At 37.0% G+C, this 18,867-nt stretch overlaps 1 protein-coding gene across 3 annotated transcripts in view; it reads left to right on the forward strand.

Annotated features, from left to right (window-relative positions):
• Positions 1-18,867, forward strand: part of NPAS3 (neuronal PAS domain protein 3) — a 586,683-nt gene that overhangs the window by 445,036 nt on the left and 122,780 nt on the right. The window lies entirely within an intron of this gene.

An 18,867-nucleotide genomic window follows, 5' to 3' on the forward strand; every position in this document is an offset into this window, starting at 1 on the left:
AAACAGGTGTTTGAGAAATAGGAAAAGATAGAAGAAGTTAGAGTATCTGAGGATAGTACTTTCCTCTGCCTTTTTTCTTTTTTCCTTTTTTTTTAAGACGTGTAATGTTCTTTTCTTTAGTCAACATTGAATGAATAAGACTGTAATGAGATGTAACATTAAGATCTTGATTTACTTACCAGAACAACTAGAAACACTCTCTGGTGTTATATAGGCCCCCAAGATAATCTATTTCTCAAGCACAAAAAAAAGCCTTTTCATGCTAAGGACTGTTGGGGATGCTATAGTTAGAAAACTTAATCTCTTGTGGGTTATAATCACCTGTTGAGTCACTTGATTTGTGGACATATTTCCCCGTCAGTCCTTTGACTGTACCAGTGAAATGGGCTGCCACTTCAGCTGACTGCCAGCATTTTCATATTGCCAGAACTATCCTAATTCAACCTGCCAGCCAAACCACAGATATGAGCATTCCCAACTGAATTTCATTTGATATATACTTGGTTACTTGAACAGAGGCAATGGTAATTTTTTGCCTTCTCTCCCTAATTTAACTTAAATATCTTTTAGAAAAAGTTCATTTGTTTTTCTAGCATGATAGGAGAATAATTTTGTCTGGAATAGGATAGGGAGGGAGGGAGATAAGAAGCTAGAAGCAGCTGCCTTTCAGGTAACATAGCTGGATTTTAAAAGACATGTATCCATATTCTCACAGATTGGATTATATGTTATTACAGTTTCCTAAATATATTGAGATCTGGATATCTGTGAACCAGAGATCTGATTTGGGTTCTCTAGCCTTTTAAATGTGAAGGACTTCTTAAGGAAATAATTTTATAACAACAAGAATGATGGAGATCTGAAACTCTGGAAAAGGAAATATGCCTGCGTACCAGTCCATACATTCCCAAGCCATCTAACAAGTCCATTCACATCCACTTTTACAGGTTTGTTTTTATCAGCTATAAAATGAGAACCCCAAGCCAGAACAGATCAGGTTACACAAATAATAACATCCCCTTCCTGAAGCACTGTCAAAAATCAGCAAAGAGTGAGGACACTCCTTGAAGTCCTTCTTCACACAAGCTTTTCAGCTATGATTAGACGTGATAAGTAGGAGAACTTTTGTGCTGGAGCATAAAATATACCTGTCATAAATATAATTGAACATAAAGTATTGTGGGAGAGGAGAGCTCCATTCTCTGAGAGAAGTATTTCCAACACAGAAGCTATGGCTCTCTGGGCAGAAAGAAGCTAAAATGTATAAAGCCTGTATAAACTTTGTGTTTCTAACTAAAATCCTTTTAGAAATTCCATCAGTAAACATAAACCCTCTAGAATCTATACTTCAACTGCATTTTTCTCCTGTGCCTTTAAAATATATAGTCCTTTGTTTAATTAAACTGCATTGAATTGCTCTGTTCTGATGAGGAATTGTATTTATCATTCTTGAAATATGTGTTGCATAGCTACCTTTTATGCCAGAAGGGAATAATAAGTGAAGGGTAAGTAACTGTTTAGAAGCTGATCTGACAGAGAGGAGGTACTGGGTCAGAGAGGACTGTCCCTACATAGATTGGCAGAGGGAAGGTGTACAGGCTCTGTTTGATTACTGGACTTTTTGAGGATTTGTAGGAGAAATGCACTGTGTATGTTTACCATGACAATAGGGAGATGTAGTAACCTTCTCCATATAATATACATTTACAGAGGAGGCAGTGAAGAGAGCTCAGCCCTTTATATGCAAAGAAAGAATATAACAAAGAAAGTTATGTTGCTAGGATCACAGGGTATTTCAGACTAGAAAGGACTTCAGGGAGATCTCTGGATGACCTTCAAAGTAGGGTCAGGTATGAGATCACACCAGGTTATTTGATGTTTCATCCAGTCTTTTCTTGAAAACCTCACATATCACATCTTGAAATGCCCTGAACCTCACTTAATTAGCAATAATGAAAAATGTATAAATTTTTCTTTGCAAAAAATCTTCTTTAACTCATATAACACACTTCATTGCTGCTCCTGAGACCTTGCATACTCCCTCAGAGTTTAGACAACAATTTTTGGTAGGTCAGTCCTTCTATTTCTATGAAAACATAAGAATAATTTATAAAAATCCTGAGAAGGGAATTCAGTTTGCAAAATGTTTTGTGCTGTCAGTGCACATTTTGGACTAAGTAAGTTTCTGATCAGCTCTGAGCTCCATTGGCAACGTTCAAATTTTTTCCAAACCTCCCCAGGAGGAGGTTTGGATCTAATAGCACAGATTTGGGACAGTCTATAACTCTGATATTGCAAATATGCTTCAAGCTCGGTAGCCTTTAAAGTCTTTTGAATATCTCTGAATTACTGATTTTATTATCTAATCTCTTAGAGGAAAATAATTGAAATACAGCTGCAAATATGGACTTCATTTCTGCTACCACATTTTGACAGTGATTTTTCATTCTAATCTAGAAATCGAATAATTCTGGTGAGCCAATGCTGGGCATATTTAAAATTAGTCCTGTTGGTTTTATTTGTTGTACTCTTGAAAATACAGTGATAAAAATAGGTAAGAGTTTAAGGCAGCAGATAATCTTTTAAAAGCAACAAAAAAGAGACAAAAAAGTTGGGATGGGATGTGGAAAAGTGATTTGGAGGAAATACTTTCATCTTTGCCAGTGACCAGAATGCACTCAATTTCCAGGTCCTTCTGGTCCTATTAAATTCCAGACAAACAACATAGATACTGCTGGAGCAGCACTGGTTTTTTTGCTCTTCTTTCCTTGGCTGTGTGAAAAGCAGACAGGCTGAGCTTATAAGAACTGCTTAAGATTTGAAATATTTTTGTTCAGAAATCTGACATGATTTGCTAGTTGTGACAACTGGTTTGACAATGACCAGTGATTTAGGTCTACCTGTAATAAATGAATTAATCTGAGTTAAAACATAGTGATCTGTCATGTTTAGAGATACCTCAACAGCTGGCTGACTTGTCCTCTGTCAAACTAGTTTGTCCTGTGCAAATCTTCTGTCAAGTACGGAAAAGAACGGTTGAGAGAAAATTACATGGCAGTTTCAGAGTTAGTGATGAATTTTTCTCCCAACGTACCAGCTGTGCCAGCAACACTGTTTTTTATGGCATTAATCAAATATCTTGCCTGGAGCACCTTCTCTTTTCCAAAGGCTAGAAGATGAATCTGTCAAAAAATTTCACTGGGTTTGCCAAGAGCTTTTCCTAAGCTCAGGTTCTACTAGTCCATGCACTTAGAAAGTTTGAATAATGCTTTTCAGGATGGTGTTCTGAAAGTAAAAGTCCTGTGGTATACTTTTACTACATTAATGAGCTCAAAGCCTTTGTTACAGTGAACACAATGGAATTAAGGAGTTTGCTATGAGGCAAAGTACTCAAGTGCTGTACTTGCTGACTAACATCCTTGTGTTTATTTTTAGTTATCGTTCTGCAATTAGCAAAGTACAAGACCAGTGGAAGGCCACAGAATGATCCAGACACTTTTTCAGCAGATGGAGGAAATTGAGACAAGGCTAATAAATACAAATATGTATTCTATTCTTTTATCAATATATTGCATATTTTCATTAAAAGTATAAACTGTAGAAAATTCTAGACTACAGGTCTTGATAAATAAATCAATTTTTAGTGCCACATAATAGAAGTGTATTTCTATCATTCCCCATTATTTTAGTACTGAATTTTTAATTAAAAATTAATAGACCATTTATTATATGAACATTAGGGCACAAACACAGCAAATATGAGAAATGATAGATTCCTGCTCAAAGTAGACGACAAATATTTGTCTGCATTTATGTGCATGTATACCATTACATATGCTTAGTGACAGCAAAGGTTGCTAAATTATTTCATAGCTTAAAGGCTGACAGCAAAGTTGAGCTTACTTAGCACTCAAAACTAGCAAAATGCAGATGTGTGGCACCAACAGTACGTAGGATATTGAACTCCTTCCTTTACGCACATGAAGAGAAAAGGTTAAAGAAAAGAATTCTTCTACTTTTCTGAGCAGTGTTGAGACATTAAAGACATGCATTCAGTTTAGTAACTGAAGTATCCTTCAATGGAGAAAGACCATGCATTGTGATTGCATCTAGTTCCTGAGATTGCTTTCTGTTTCCCACCTGCATTGGTTCTCCTATTCATAGATTGGCATTCACATTACTCCTTTTCTTCCAGATAGTTCTTACAGATACTGAAACATGTATTTCACATGGGATTGAAGAAGAAGAAGTAGAATCAATTTAGTATAACTCCTGCAGGAGACCTCATGTACACTAATCATCTTTCTGGTTATGTCAAAGGCCTCTAATAAATGTAATGGCTAAAGTATGGCTCTAGACTCTGCCGCACAGCCCTTGTGGGGGAGGTCATTCATCTGCAAGCCAACATTATCCCTTCATCATTCTAAGGTCTGAAATCAGATGTGAAAGGACTTAGGCTGTGCTGATGTCTTCATCTGATTATCACTCATCTGCACAAGGAGTTGGAAGAGGCATGGGCCTTGGTTAACAAAACTTTTCACACTTTTCTCTGCTCCTGATTTATTAGTCCCAGCTAGAGCCCCTGGAAGGACTTTTGAGACTGTTTTTTGTTCATGACACCTTGAACATCACAAAGACCCTTAAGTACATTATCAATACTATAGTTTCAACAAACAAGTTCTAAAAGGATTTTGATTCTCCTTCTTCTCTAAAATGAAAACTGGACATTATGCATCTCTGAGGAAAACACTTATTTAAAAATGGAACTTTCTTCAGAATCTGAATTTGTAAACTTTCTTCTGAAAAAAGTATAGCAATTTTAGAGGTGCACGGAAATAACGCTTAAAAGATAAACAACATTAGAAAGCACAGGCTGCAATTGTGTTTTCAAATTCTCTGGATTTCTTCATGCTTTGTGTGATAATAATTGCAGTTTTATTACATATTGAGGAAAGCTGAGCCAGTGTTTTAAAAGCTGGCAACAGACTATATCCGAAGTACAGAAACTACCCAAATTTTTTACTATATCAATTTCTAACATATTTTGAAATGTTGAAAATGTTATGAAATTTTGAAAATCTTCTGTGTCTATAATCACTTGTAAATGATACCATTTGTTTCTTTGGCACATTATTTTTTTTTATTTAACAAATTAAAATCAGGCTCAAGTCATTATTATTAGCATTGACAATAGAATTCCAACCACTGAAATGGATAGCTGCCCACATTCCTAATACAGCATCAGATCCATTTGTTTTCTGATACCTGAATATTTGTGTTCATTTGCCTAACCTTATACCTCATTAGCAAAGGCATTTTCAAGAGTCCTCTAATGCCTGAGAAATATTACTTCAGTGTTTTGAATATGTTCAGAATCTATATGAAAAAGAACCCCACAGCAATATCAAGCTTATCATTAACTTTCTGATTGAAGTTACTTTCCAGTAATACAAATAGTTTTTACAATGCATTTGAAGAGGGAATTAGTTATTTTAAATAGGCTGCACTACTACAACTACTGTGCTAGGTAATATTTGACATATCTGTCTGCCAGCCTTCCTGTCTTTCTACCTGTCTGTTCTCAAGTATTTCTGTCTGCAGAAGTACTTTTAAAATTGCAACAAAGAAATAGAGTGAGAGGTTTCTTAAATCATACTATTGGATATCCAAAAAGGTATATTATTTTGGATGTGGTATATTTTACAGTTTGACAAGTTGGAACTTTGTAAACTGACAATTGGGCACAGACTAAGGTATCCATTTATCTCGTATATGTCTTGTTGAGGCAAAGCTGTCAGACAAAATCTTATCACATGGTGCCCCATTTGTTTTCTGTAGTGATTTATGATGGTTTTGAAAAGGTCTTGTGATCCCATAGGCTGCCACGATTCTCTGACTCTTCTCTGTCAATGGATCAGATTTTTGACATTTTCTGAGAGCATTCAGAAAAGATTTGATAAATCAGCTTGTGGTGTTTATTTTAATTGATCTGAAGCCCATTCCTTCAAGAATTCATCAAACGCTGTGACAGGCTCTGGGTGTGCTGCAGTGAAATGAGAGAACTGGGTTGGCCATGCCTCTGTGATGGTGATATAGATATTTTGCTGAAAGTTTATGCTCACAGACGAGAAGATGCCATAACTAATTTAGAATGCTGTAAATCTTTTGACGCAGATTCTAATTCATAAATCTCATCCATCACATGTGATTCATGAAACGATAGACAACCCTTGATGAGAAGGTACTTTTGTATTCCAAGTTCTTTACATTTTTTTCCTCTTTGGAAATAAATCACTCCAAAACAGAACTCTGTTATGAAAGTGGTGCTGTAAAGGTCTCTCATTCTTTTTGTATCCATTCTTCTTCTCAAAAGGTATAACATTTCTTCTCTTTAAGATGCCAATGGATAAAACTGTGTGTGCATGAACTTCACTTTACAACAGGGAGAAAAATGTAACTGATTGCAGTGGTTCTAGTTGAGGAGTCATCACACTTGGCTGGTATAACCTGGGTCTCTTTTCTTCTCTCACAGGAACCTCCATCTGTTGAAAACATCACCACAAACACCTGTCCTGATCAACCACAGTCAGTGTCTTTGATCTCTTCACTCATTCCTGTTGCGCTTGGTTGGTAAACCTGTAAGAAGACCATTGCAGGATCTGAGCCTCTCTCTTATCAGCCAATCCACTCTTTTTCCTTCTACATTGAGGCATTGCTGCTGAGTGGTGGCTGTGGATGGTCAAGGAGGGAATTTGTGGTGGTGTATTTGATCTCTCTAATTAAGGGAAAGGAGCATGGATGACTGATAAGCAGGCTGGCCTATCAGGCAATGAATGATAATAAAGAAATAAACAAATGTTGCTCAGCATTGTTGCCAAGAAAACTGCTGAGGACTGGTATCAATCAATGTCTCTTTATCTGTCTAGGACTCTGTCTTCAGATATAAAGTATAGGTAACACCAGACGTTATTAGAATAATGAAGTAACAAAACCAAGCATTCAAAAGTTAGGTAGTCTTAGAATTAAGTTTGTCTGTGCAATATTTATTTGCCATCCTTCTGAATACACATTTTGGCATTCTTCCTTGTTGTCTCACTTGTGGTAAAACCAAATAGAGAATTGGGTGAGCAATTTTTCATTGTCCTTAGTTCAGGTACAGAACCCAGTTAACCACATACTCTTGCAATGATCTTTCACTTTTTATTTTAACTTCTGTATGGAGTGAGGTTAGTGCCTCATTTCAAAATGATTAGTCACTACTTCTCTGCTTTGCTTGCTTCCTCAGAAGTGCAAGCATGTGGACTGTGAAAGAAAGTGATCAAATTTTTACTCAACACAGTTTATAAGATGATACTGGAGGATCTTTAATGCAGATTTTAATGCTAAGTCTTAACTGAGTTCTTGAGAGTATGCACAAATGACAGTTTCCAGCATCCTATAGCTCAATTCCATACTCATCTGAAGAGCTAAAACATGCTTTTCCTAAAGGAAGACATACCCTTCTTTGAAGATCCTGCTGCAGAGGAATAAAGTTGGATCTCTCCAGAGAGAGATTAGTATTTTATGGAAATATATGCTCATGTCATTAAGTCTATTTCTCCTGGCTATCTTCTTAAAGTCTTTCAAAACAGTTAAGGCAGAAGGAAACAAAAACCAAAGAAAATGTAACCTAAAGAACTACTAATTGACTTTTTGCGGGATACCTAATGGCTGAAATGGCAAGAAGTAACAATCACAACCTGAAGAATGGAATCTGAAGTCTTGAGCATCCACTCAGTGCAGAGCGTTACAGGTCACTGATTCCTGTTTGTCTTTGGCACTGTTGGTTACTGGGAATATCAACAGCAGCTTTCTCCTGCCTTACGTTGGGTCAAGCAATTTGGATTAATTTTTCCTGGAAAATTTCTGTGTTTATTTCACCTACCTATGGCTTCTTTTGCATTTGCTTAGGCAAAGTTTTTTCTTCTCACATGATTTTGGGTAGACTTTCAAAGTCATTTTGAAGACTCTTTAAGCTGAGAGAGGAGCTATCAGCATGTTTTTCAATGCAGTTCTGTTCCTCCACACAAAGAAGAAAAGCTTAAATTTTCTGCAGCCCTGTGGTGCCCAGATGCCATCAAACAGGGCAAGTAGGCATAATTCAAGGTGATGGATTGAGCATTAGCACTCTGTGCTTTTATTTTCCTCACACCTCTGTGTCTTCCATCCTATCTCTCTTTGCCCCTCTTCATTGTCTTTTTCCTTTAGGATAATAGTAGCATGAAAGCAGTTGTCTGTGTGCCTGACTCTCAGCCCTGTCACTTCATAGGCATCTTTCTTTAAAGAGATGCTAAGATCCTAACTTAATCTGGTATTAGGCCAAGACTTAGCAGACAGATTCAACTTTCATAGAAAGCTGTTTAAAGATATCCTAGTCTCTCTGAGCGGGCAATTTTAAAAAGCACTGGCATCTCTTAGCACAGTCTTTAAAAGCCCAGCATATTGACAACAGGTGAAGTTTTCCAGTATGTTTGTAATTTAAGGTTTTAATAAAATAGTTTTATATTTGACCAACTGCCAATCTAATCAGTTGATAATGAACTTGATGTTTAGCTGTGAGCTCAAGTAAGAAAGTGAGAGAGTTCTCAAAGTCTGCAATAGCCGAATCAGCAGATTTTTCACTGTTACTTTGTCATCAAAGAAGCAAATGGTTTGGAATTTAAATGAATGGCAAAATTAGCCAGTTTTTCAAATTTTCCCAATAGTGTTTGAGCTTCCAGTCTCAGGAGGTTTTCACTCAAGATGGATGAAAAATAAATATACTTTGACCATTGTTAATTTTTAATCTCCAACAATGTTCTCTGTTTCCTGCCATCAAAACTACCAAAATATCGAGTGGCTTTCACTGTTCCCAAAATGTTTTCTTTTTAAGTCATCATTTTAAATAAGTGACACACAAGAAAATGCACTCTGGAGTAAACAGAACTGCAAATCACAAAAATAGGAAAAATACACCAAAAAAAGGAAAAATACTTAAATGTTGGCATTAGCAATTAGGGTTATGCCATCCCCACTCAATTTGTGGTTTTAGGTCTTATATAGGAAGGAAGGAAGGAAGGGAAGAAAGTGATTTTATGAACTATCCACTAAAGGTTAATTCAAGAAATATCATATTCAAGTCCTCTTTTTCTTCTGTGAGTGTGTACCATCTCTTTAATATCTTTCATGAGAACATAGAACTCTATGTTTAGCTGGTATGATTTTTCATGGCTGTTTTGAAACCAATGAAGCTAGACCAATTTACTCCAGTTAGAGTCTGCTACTTAAAAAAAACCATTAATTTTTCTGGTTGCCCATTAGAAAAGTGGTTTTGTAGACATTTTGCAATAATGGGCAGTTCTCAGTTGTTTCTGTTTTGCTCTACAGAACAGCCACTGATAAGTCTCATTAAATGATGCTTCCCAATATAGCAGCCCTGGCAGTCTTAAAGGAAGACATCAGGTTGTATTGAGTTAAGAAAGCATATTGTTGCTAATTAATTTATTTTCCATATTGGCCTGCATTGTGTACAGATGCTTTCATCCAACCTGAAAGGTACCATGGCAAGCAGGTGTTACAACAATCTTAGCCCAGAGGTATCCAAGACTTTCTGCCTGGCAGCATTCCAGCTACAGACTGGAGCAAGCTTTTGGAGAAGTTGTCAGTGAGATTGATTGCATTTCAGAATTTCCATTGATTAATTATCTCTCCAATTCTTCACCATAGGCAACTTCCTGAGTTTTGAGACTATACATGAAAACGTATTGCACTTGTGTTCATCAGTTTAAAACACTGTGGGATTTTGATACATCATATCTTGCAGAAGGGGAGATAGAGGTGGTTAGATGTAGCTGTGCTCCCGTGCTTCTTCACAGCATAAAGAAAACAGAGAAAACCATCCAGGCAGGGCTTTCTTACCAAATTTGCCTTTAGCCTTTATAATCGCCAATAGTCAAGTAAGTGGTTTTACTTCAAGAACAGCAACAGTTCACAGAATTATATCTGGCTGCTCTGATATGAAACAGCTTATTCTTGATGTTTTGTGAAGGGATAAAGAATTCAGTGTTTATTTAGTTAGTTTTCTTTCCAGTATAGAAAGACTAGCACTGCTTGGTGTAAAGGAATAAGACAATACTATTTATTAAATTTATGCTATTGCTTATAAACATAAATATGGAAAGATTGAGAGAGAAAGGCCACTCCTTTTATACCTTTACCATTCTAGCCCTATGAAGAGATATTTTTTTTCAACATACACTTGTAAAAATCTCTTTCTAACATAAATCTTGGGTCTTAAATGAGTGGAGCAGTAGACTAACCAGCTTAATAAAAGTGAAAGATGATATGCAACTAATGGACAGGGCATTTCAACCAGGTGTTATCAAATCATTCATTGCACTAAGTGCACTCTCAAGTTCTGTTGTAAAAACAATTAAAATACTGATGGCAGGCTTAAGTTACTTCAAATCATTTGGCAGAATTGATCCACAATTATCTTTGTAATCCCTGAAGCCCCAAACACTAAGTCCTCCATCCACTTTATATTTCCTACACACGTTTCTCAATGTGTCAGCAGCCATGCTCAATATCCATTGGCACCAGCAACTTCACTGGACCTAAGAATTCCAAACTCTTAATTACGCTTGTGCTCTGACTACTCAAGTTCAAGTGTAGGAAACACTTGTATGACAGTATACCCATCAACTTTCAAAGAGTTTGCAGTTTTTAATCATGTTTGCTTGTGTATTTGAATGTGTGTGATTAGAGAGTGAGACATTAATTTAGATGTTCTATGCGGACACTCATTTGAAAGGATGTTTTCTTCTTTTTAGTTTCAGAAAGCTTGTGGTTATTCTGCTTTTTAGGAAATGTTATGCTTTTCTCTAATATGAATCTCAAAAAGCAATAGAAAAATGCCCTTAGTGGAGTTTTGTATGACTTCTGCAAAATGTAATAAAGATATTATCATATCAGATGGGTAATTCATATGGCATGGCACCTTTCCTCTGGCAGTTTAGAAATGCAACTCCCCTTGGCGGGGAAAACATCAGTCCAAATGATTATAGTTTAACATGTACTGGAGCACAAAACTGAACAATGGCAAGTGTTAGACAGCCTGAATCAGATGCAGTGATTTTTGTTATACCTGTAATAATTTGGAGATTTGGGCCTCTCACATAGTCACTGTAAAATGTAGAAGCCAAATTTTCTCCTCTGGCTAATGACACAAGGGAAGAGCCATGAGAACAGCAGAAGAAATTTTGCCTGACTTTTACCCTGTGGATGTTAGACCAGAGTGTGCCCACAGCAGATAATAATCAAAGTGATGCCAGACAAAATTTTAAGCTAAGAAGTTAAACCACAATAGTTCCGCTGGAGACTTCACTGTGGGAATCTCAGGCTGAAACATTTTTTTCTTGTGCAGCCCCGGTGCTGCTGTAAATAGAACAAAGCAAGTCCTATTTTCTCCAGAATTAATGGAAGCATCTATTTCACTGTCAACAGCTTTATATTTCAGATAGACTCTCAGATAGAAAGGATTTTTGATTGCCTTCCTACTGTTAAACCTTATCCCCCCACTTGTTTAGTCTCCCCAGTTCAGGCATTGGTTATCAATGTGCTTTTGTTTGTTTTAATGCCAACATATTGAACTATTAGAACAGAAGGCACCACTTAGTCCATTACGCAGTCAATTTTCAGTTTAAATACCATTCTTGTAGGCTCATCAGGGATTAGAATTAGTTTGAGCAGTGCAGTGAGCTTTTTTGTCTCTATTGCACAAAACAGGGAGTTATTCTCTCTCCTTGATAATAAGTTGCTCAGAGTAAGGGAAGAAAACAGAATTTCAGTTATTGAATATTTAATTCTGGACAGCAGTTTAATCAGAAGTGGGATTTGGGCAATTGCTCTAGCCCCCACCTAACATACTACAGTTTCAGTTCTTAGTATTCCTTAATTATCCCACTGAGATGTTTGAGGAGCAACTAGTAGTAAATGAACTTGGCAAATCAGCTATTACCCAAGTAATGAAATACAAATACATATGTTTGACAATTCTGCAGGGAAATTGTTGGAGCTAAGATTCTCCATGCATCGTATTGGCCAAGAGAGAAAAAGCAGGTGTTATTATCAAAATTTGTATACCAACAATTTGACTAGAGTTTTAAAATAATGTGAAGCTCTTTTTCCCCTTCAGCTAATTCCAGCATGTTGGTTATTGTATGGAGAGCACTGATTGTCAAATAATGAATCCATAGCAGCTGTGGATTCTCACAGTGACGTAGTTATAAATATTCAAGGATTTTATGTTATATCTAAGGATGCGTATCAACTTTGCATCTAACCTTAAACAAAAGAGGGTTCAGCTCTTCTGAGGAAATTGATTTTATTCAGCAGCAAGGCAAGGGAAATTAGTACATTCAATATTTGTAGAAAGAAAATAGCAAAGCCCACAAGTCTGGGTGGTTTGAGATTGTTCTTTGCTTTAGTAATTATACCTTTATATGTTAGATCTCATATTTGTACTTTCAGAAGTATTCTGAATGGTTTATGCATCAATCATGTCCTAGATCTGATGGATTTCTACACAATTTTATGATGAACTTACAGTGAAACAAATTCAAAGTGAAACTGAATTCTAACTTTCCTGCTGTCGCTATCTCATTCTGTCTGTCTGGGACATTAGAACAATTTAATTAGTAACCAAATGTCAGTTGCCTCTGGTTCATTTGCATGATATCTCAATGTGCTAATTCCTCACATTAGCATAATTTATTATTTAAGCTGTCTTTGATTTCAGGGACAGAGTTGTTTGAGTTATTTCATCTGAGGCCTGTTGTTCATATGCAAGAGGATACAAATAGGAATACTTAGTCGGCATGCATTTACTAATGTTTACTGTAAAATGATAAGCCAACATAAAGCTAGGAAAGCCTCTCCAAGCCTCACAGATCTCCATTTTGCCATTAGCTGTACCAGTTTAAACAGTGTGCCTCAAGAAATATCGACAGGTCAAGTACAGCAGAGAAGAGTGTGTGTCCCAGTGGCCTTTACACTGACAGTTTCTCCCACATTAAAGAGTTAACTAGCAGCCTACCAGCTCAGAGTGGAAGCTAATGAATGAAATGGAGATTGATATAGACTCTCTTTGGAGGTGCATCGATCTGTATCTTCTGAACTCAGCTTAGGAATTCTGCAGGCTGCATTGCATGAGTAACCCTGGCATGGTGCCCATTAGCAAATAACTCTTTTAATGCTTGTCTTCAATTGATTCACTTGTTGTACTGACTACTCTGTAGTACTGCAAACTTTCTTGTATTTTGCCACTGTACTAACAAGTTATGTAAAGAATTTGATTTTGGAAGCAAATGTTCAAGCAACTTTCTTCATTCTGCTTCTTTCCTTCTCCTGCTCCCTGTCCTTCACCCCGATAGCATCATGTAGATATTCAGCTGAGATGGGTACTGCCTCATACACCCCAAAATAGTTCCATAAATCATGTCAATGTGCCATCTAAGCTAATATTTCAGTCAGAGCAAACAAAAGTAATATGCTCTTAAATGTGAAGTATTTTCATTTATTGCTTTAAATTGACGCTAAATTACAGAAGAATACGTAGGAAGCTTTTTTTCCCTTCTTCTATGGTCTCAAGCATGGAATTTACCTACAAAGACAAGTCTCAGCAGGAAGGCCTTCTATAATTTCTGCTTAGCAGGTCAGGAAAGGTCTCTCTCTATTGAACAGCAGAGAGAGAATTAACTCCTCAGCCCCAGCTGTCTGAAGAGCAGTCCAAGTCTGATTACATTGCTATGTAGTCAGAGAAAGAGGACAATTTACTTCTTGTCTTGAGCACCTGTGAATGGCTGTCTCTACTCTCTCTCTACTGCATGTACAACTAGACTTGACTACTTGTCATTTTATGATATAAAATCTTTTTTAAAAATCTACAGATTGAATGCCTAACCCAATAAGCAAAATTATGTATGCAAGCAATCTAGTATGAACAACCGGAAATGATGACCTAAGATGGCCAAAGCAATAAAAATGTCAAAAACTTACAAAACCCACAAAATCTCAGTAGGAACTTTTGGCTGTGGACTTCATCACACGTAAAATTCTAATCTGCCTCATAGCTCTCCACATTTGCTGTATGTAGATATCCATTTTCAAGGCATATAAAACTAATAACTCTAAAAAGTTAGAAGCATTCAGAGGTGATTTTTCTATCTGCATTTGAATTGTCATTAGGACAGATAGACAGAAAAGTTTAAACCAGACACATATAAGGATAAGCTACACTGTTCCATCTGTTCTCTTTTTCTGTCAAAAGTTTTCTGCCTGTCTTTTGTTTGTCTTTGCCCACTTTTGTTTTTCTGCCTGCTGTGTAGGCAGAGAGATCCTTTCATGGTAAAATAATTGTTTTGATTATAGGCTTGAATCAAGCATCTTTAAATCAAGGGGGAACCAGATGTTAAACTATTTGTACTTTTGAAATATTTTTTGTATTGAAAATAAAAACAGGGGAAAAAATGCAAGAATTTAAAATTATATAATGAGATTTTTTAATAGAAAATTATTGAGAATTTATCATTGTTATTTTGATGGCTTTTCATTATTGACAGCAGTAATTGTCAGGCTGGTTTTTTTCTTAACCATCTGTATCTTCTGACAGTCTCTTGCATATATATCTACTAATAGTTATAAGTATTGTATTTTTGCTAGTTTAGGAAGTATTAAGTAAAAACCATATTCTTGCAATCTAAGTACATAATTCATTACAGTGATTATTGTTTAATTTCATTCCTGGAACTGCCTATTTTGATTAAGATGCTGACATTATAAAAAAGTCAGGAAATTTTAATTCATACTAAAAGCTCTTCTTGATCATTTTCATTTAACTCATACCTTAAAGTAAAATGTGCTTTGATTTTAATCTTTATGCTTATAAGTCCATTTTTAAGAATTTTGGGAAATTGTTTCTGACTTACACCATGCAGGTAAGAACCAGAATGAGGTCTGATACCAGCATATTTTTTAAGATGGAAGCAAAAGAGCATTTATAAATAGTTTTTGCTTTCTGAATCTAGTGAATTGTCAGGCATGCCTGACATTATTCTATAGGCAAGGCCACAGAAAATCAATACATCTTAGGCAAGGTTTAATTTATTTGTAGGTTCTTACAGCTAATGACTTTCCTTTTCTGTTTGTTGATTTTCTCTGTAGCTTTTGCTCCCATGAATCGCTACAAGTTTATCCTTCCATTGTAACGCAAAACACAAGAACTGTGATGTCATTGTAATTTTTTTTAAAGACTAGGTGCATGAATGAACAAAACAGGAAACTGTGCCTTAAAAGAATTTGCACAATGGGATCAAGCTTTCTGACTCCCACCCTGGACAACACAATGTATTTTCTATTATTAGATTTTTGTTTATTTTACAGCAGCACCAGCAGCCTCCAATGTCTTGGGCATCTTCATGCCAGGCACTATATATAATTGTGTTCTAACTGAAAATCTCTCCTGTGATGATTTTATCATCTGAATGGAATAAACAGAAGTAGTATGAAGGAAAGTAATGAAGTCATTTTTTATAAGGAAATGAGTAACAGAGAATTAAGCAAAATACCCAAAAACATTTAAAAACATTGCAGTTTAGAAATTATTTGTAATTACTCAGGATGTAAAGAACTTTTAGTTTTATACTGGGTGGTTTTCTGTTGAGAATAGTTTCAATTGCACACCAATGAACGTGTGCCCATTCTGTGAATAGCACTGCAGTAAAGCTGGCTTTCATTGCTGGGTGCTGTTGGTCAGAGATGCCTAAATGTGAAAAGGAGGATACTCTTTTTGCAAGAGCTATTTACTGAAAATGTAGGTAGAGGCTGCTTTTTTGTTATACTGGGAAAAATTGCATTCAACTTAGCAAAAAACCTCAATGGCTCTACTGTAATTTACTGTATTACAAGATCCCATTTCTTTCACTTAGTTATCCCCATCTTTTCATGCATGCTTAGTATACTGCAGTTCAGGGCATTAACTCCAACACCATTTCACTTAGTCAACATTGACAAACAAATAAGCTACTCTCAGACCAAAATGGGATTTTAACTTGTTCTACCAGAATCATAAACACTTGTGGCTGCATGGGCAACTTCTAACAAAACTTTGTAACTAGGAATCACTATATCACTGTTTTTCCACCAACACAAAGACATTTCAGCACAAAAGTAGAACTGTGCAAGACTCAATTGAAGAGGTAGAGAGTATATGACAGTGAGATCAGGCATTTCAAAATGATTCTTTACACTGGAAATAGATATGGCAAATGTATGTGTTTTGTTAGGATTCTTCTGAAAGCCATTGATCCCAGAGGGTCATAAACAGTGGCACAGGGTCTAGTTGGAGGCCTGTCACTACTGGTGCCCTATGAGGCTCAATACAATACTGGGTCCAATATTTGACTTATCCATGAGTGATTTGGATGAAGGGGAGATGCCTCCTCAGCAAGTTCACTGACGACAGGAAGCTGGAAGGAGTGGCCAATGCCCCCTGGAGCTGGAAGGAGTGGCCAATGCCCTCTGGAGCTGTGCAGCCCTTCCGAAGGACCTTGACAGGGTGGAGGGTTGGACAGAAGGAATCTTCTGAAATTCAGCAAAGGCAAATGCAGGGTCCTGCACCTGGGGAGGAACAACTGCAGGCACCAGAACAGGCTAGAGGCTGAGCTGCTGCAAAGCAGCTCTGAGGAGAAGGACCTGGTGGACAACAAGCTGTCCAGGAGCCAGCACTGCCCTTGGGGCCAAGAATGCCAATGGTATCCTGGGGTGCACTGAGAAGAGCATTGCCTGAAGATCAAGAAAGATGATCCTGCCCCTCTACTCAGTCCTTATGAGGCCATATCTGGAGTGCTGTGTTCAGTTCTGGGCTCCTCAGGACAAGAGAAACATGGAGCTGTTGGAGCAGGTCCAGTGGAAGCTGTGAAGGGCTGTGAAGATGACTGAGGGACTGGAGCATCTCTCTTACAAGGACAGGCTGAGAGAGTTGGGCCTGTTCAGCCCTGAGAAAAGGCAACTGAGAGGGGCAACGGTATAAATATCTAAAGTGAGAGTGTAAAGAGGATGGAGCCAGGTTCTTCTTGGTGGCACCATGCAAAAGGAAAGGAGGCCATTGGCAGAAGCTGATACCCAGGAAGTTCTACCTCTCTACTATGTGAGTCACCACACACTGGCAGATTGCCCAAAGAGTGGTGGAGTCTCTCTCACTGGAGTTATTGAAGATCTATCTGGACAGAACCCTGTGCTCTGGGATGACTTTGCTTCAGCAAGGAGGTTGGACCAGGTGACACACCCTAACCTTACGCATTCTGTGATTCTTTGATCTGAAAAAAAGATCAGAAATGTAGACAAAGACAAATTAAAATGGTGGCAAATCTTTTAGCTTTATCTAATATATCTAGGTAAATCAGGGTATTCTAAATAATGCTTTCATATGTTTTTGAAATAGCATATTTTGACTGAAATTTTGCCATGCTTGATCTTTACCTAGAGTTCAAGCATGAAAGCAAATTTCTTCACAGCTACATTTTACTGGCTCAACAGCAGGGGAAAATAAGAACCTTTCATCTGTTGTCAGTAAATTATTAAAACTTTCAACTTAAAAAAGTCAGCTTCATAACCTTGCTAATCAATGTAATAGCTTAGTAGGCTGAATTTCATTCTTTCAAATCCCACTCTCAAACATTCTCTGGCTGTTAGCAATGGCTGTAACTGCATGCAGCTGTAAGGCCCCCATCAGCAGAGGCTTTCAGAGTGGAAACAAGGAAGGGCACAGGAGGAGCTTTATTAGCCTCATTTAGGAAATGGCTAAATCTTCTCTCTTCGTCGTCTCTGAAATATGAGACACTTATACTTGTCCAGTACCTTAAATTACTGGTTCTGATCTATAAACATTAATCAGCATGGGCCATTTTTATTCTACACCCTGAGTTTGACATCTTTTCCCACCTGATTCTTCTCATCCTGGCTCTGCAAGACAGAACATCACATGGTGAGTGAATACAGTCTCTCCTTCCCTCTTATGCTGTTATGGTTTGAGCTCTCTCAGATCTTTTGATTGCATTTTTTCTCACAGTTCATTACATTGAGCCTCATGCTTCCACTGGACACCAGGGGAAAGTTGGCATTTTAATAAAATCTGTGTACACTTTGACTTCTGAATTATTGGCATTTTCATTGTTACTGTAAAAGTGGGATTGCAGCATGGAGGAAGGTAAAATCCATCAGAAGCCTTCCGAAATATATTCAGAAAAGAAACATCTTAAAGAATATACAGCATTCTGGAAATGTATTTCAAGCTACACTTCAATTGGAGGGCACAGAGTACATAGGCTCCTCTCTCCCTGTGAATCCCTGGGGAAGTGACAGAGATTTTACCTTCTGCACTTCATCATTAGATCTGCATGGAGAAGACCTCTAACTCACTCATTTTCTCAACTACTGACCTCAAGAAAAATGCATGTCTTTGCATGCATATACAGATGTTTAGATATCTCCAGACAATAAAAAGAGAAACAACCAAAATTTTCTTCCCTTTGGCTTAAAAAGAATTCATTTTTCTCTACTTCTATCTTTAGCCTACAAAATATGGTGTAAAATCTTATTTGTTTTGGAAAACATACACATTTTAGAAATGAAAGATCTAGTAAGTCAGTGAATAGATGTTAAAATGCTCATGCACCTAAAGTTTGACTGCTTATATCAGAGCACAAAGCACAACTTGGTACAATTGAAATTCTTTGTTTACATTCAAATTATGCTGTGGTCTTACCGGAGGTGCTTTTTGTGGAACACTAA

The sequence above is a fragment of the Ammospiza nelsoni genome, chromosome 6 (assembly GCF_027579445.1).
Source record: "Ammospiza nelsoni isolate bAmmNel1 chromosome 6, bAmmNel1.pri, whole genome shotgun sequence".
Taxonomy (NCBI): domain Eukaryota; kingdom Metazoa; phylum Chordata; class Aves; order Passeriformes; family Passerellidae; genus Ammospiza; species Ammospiza nelsoni.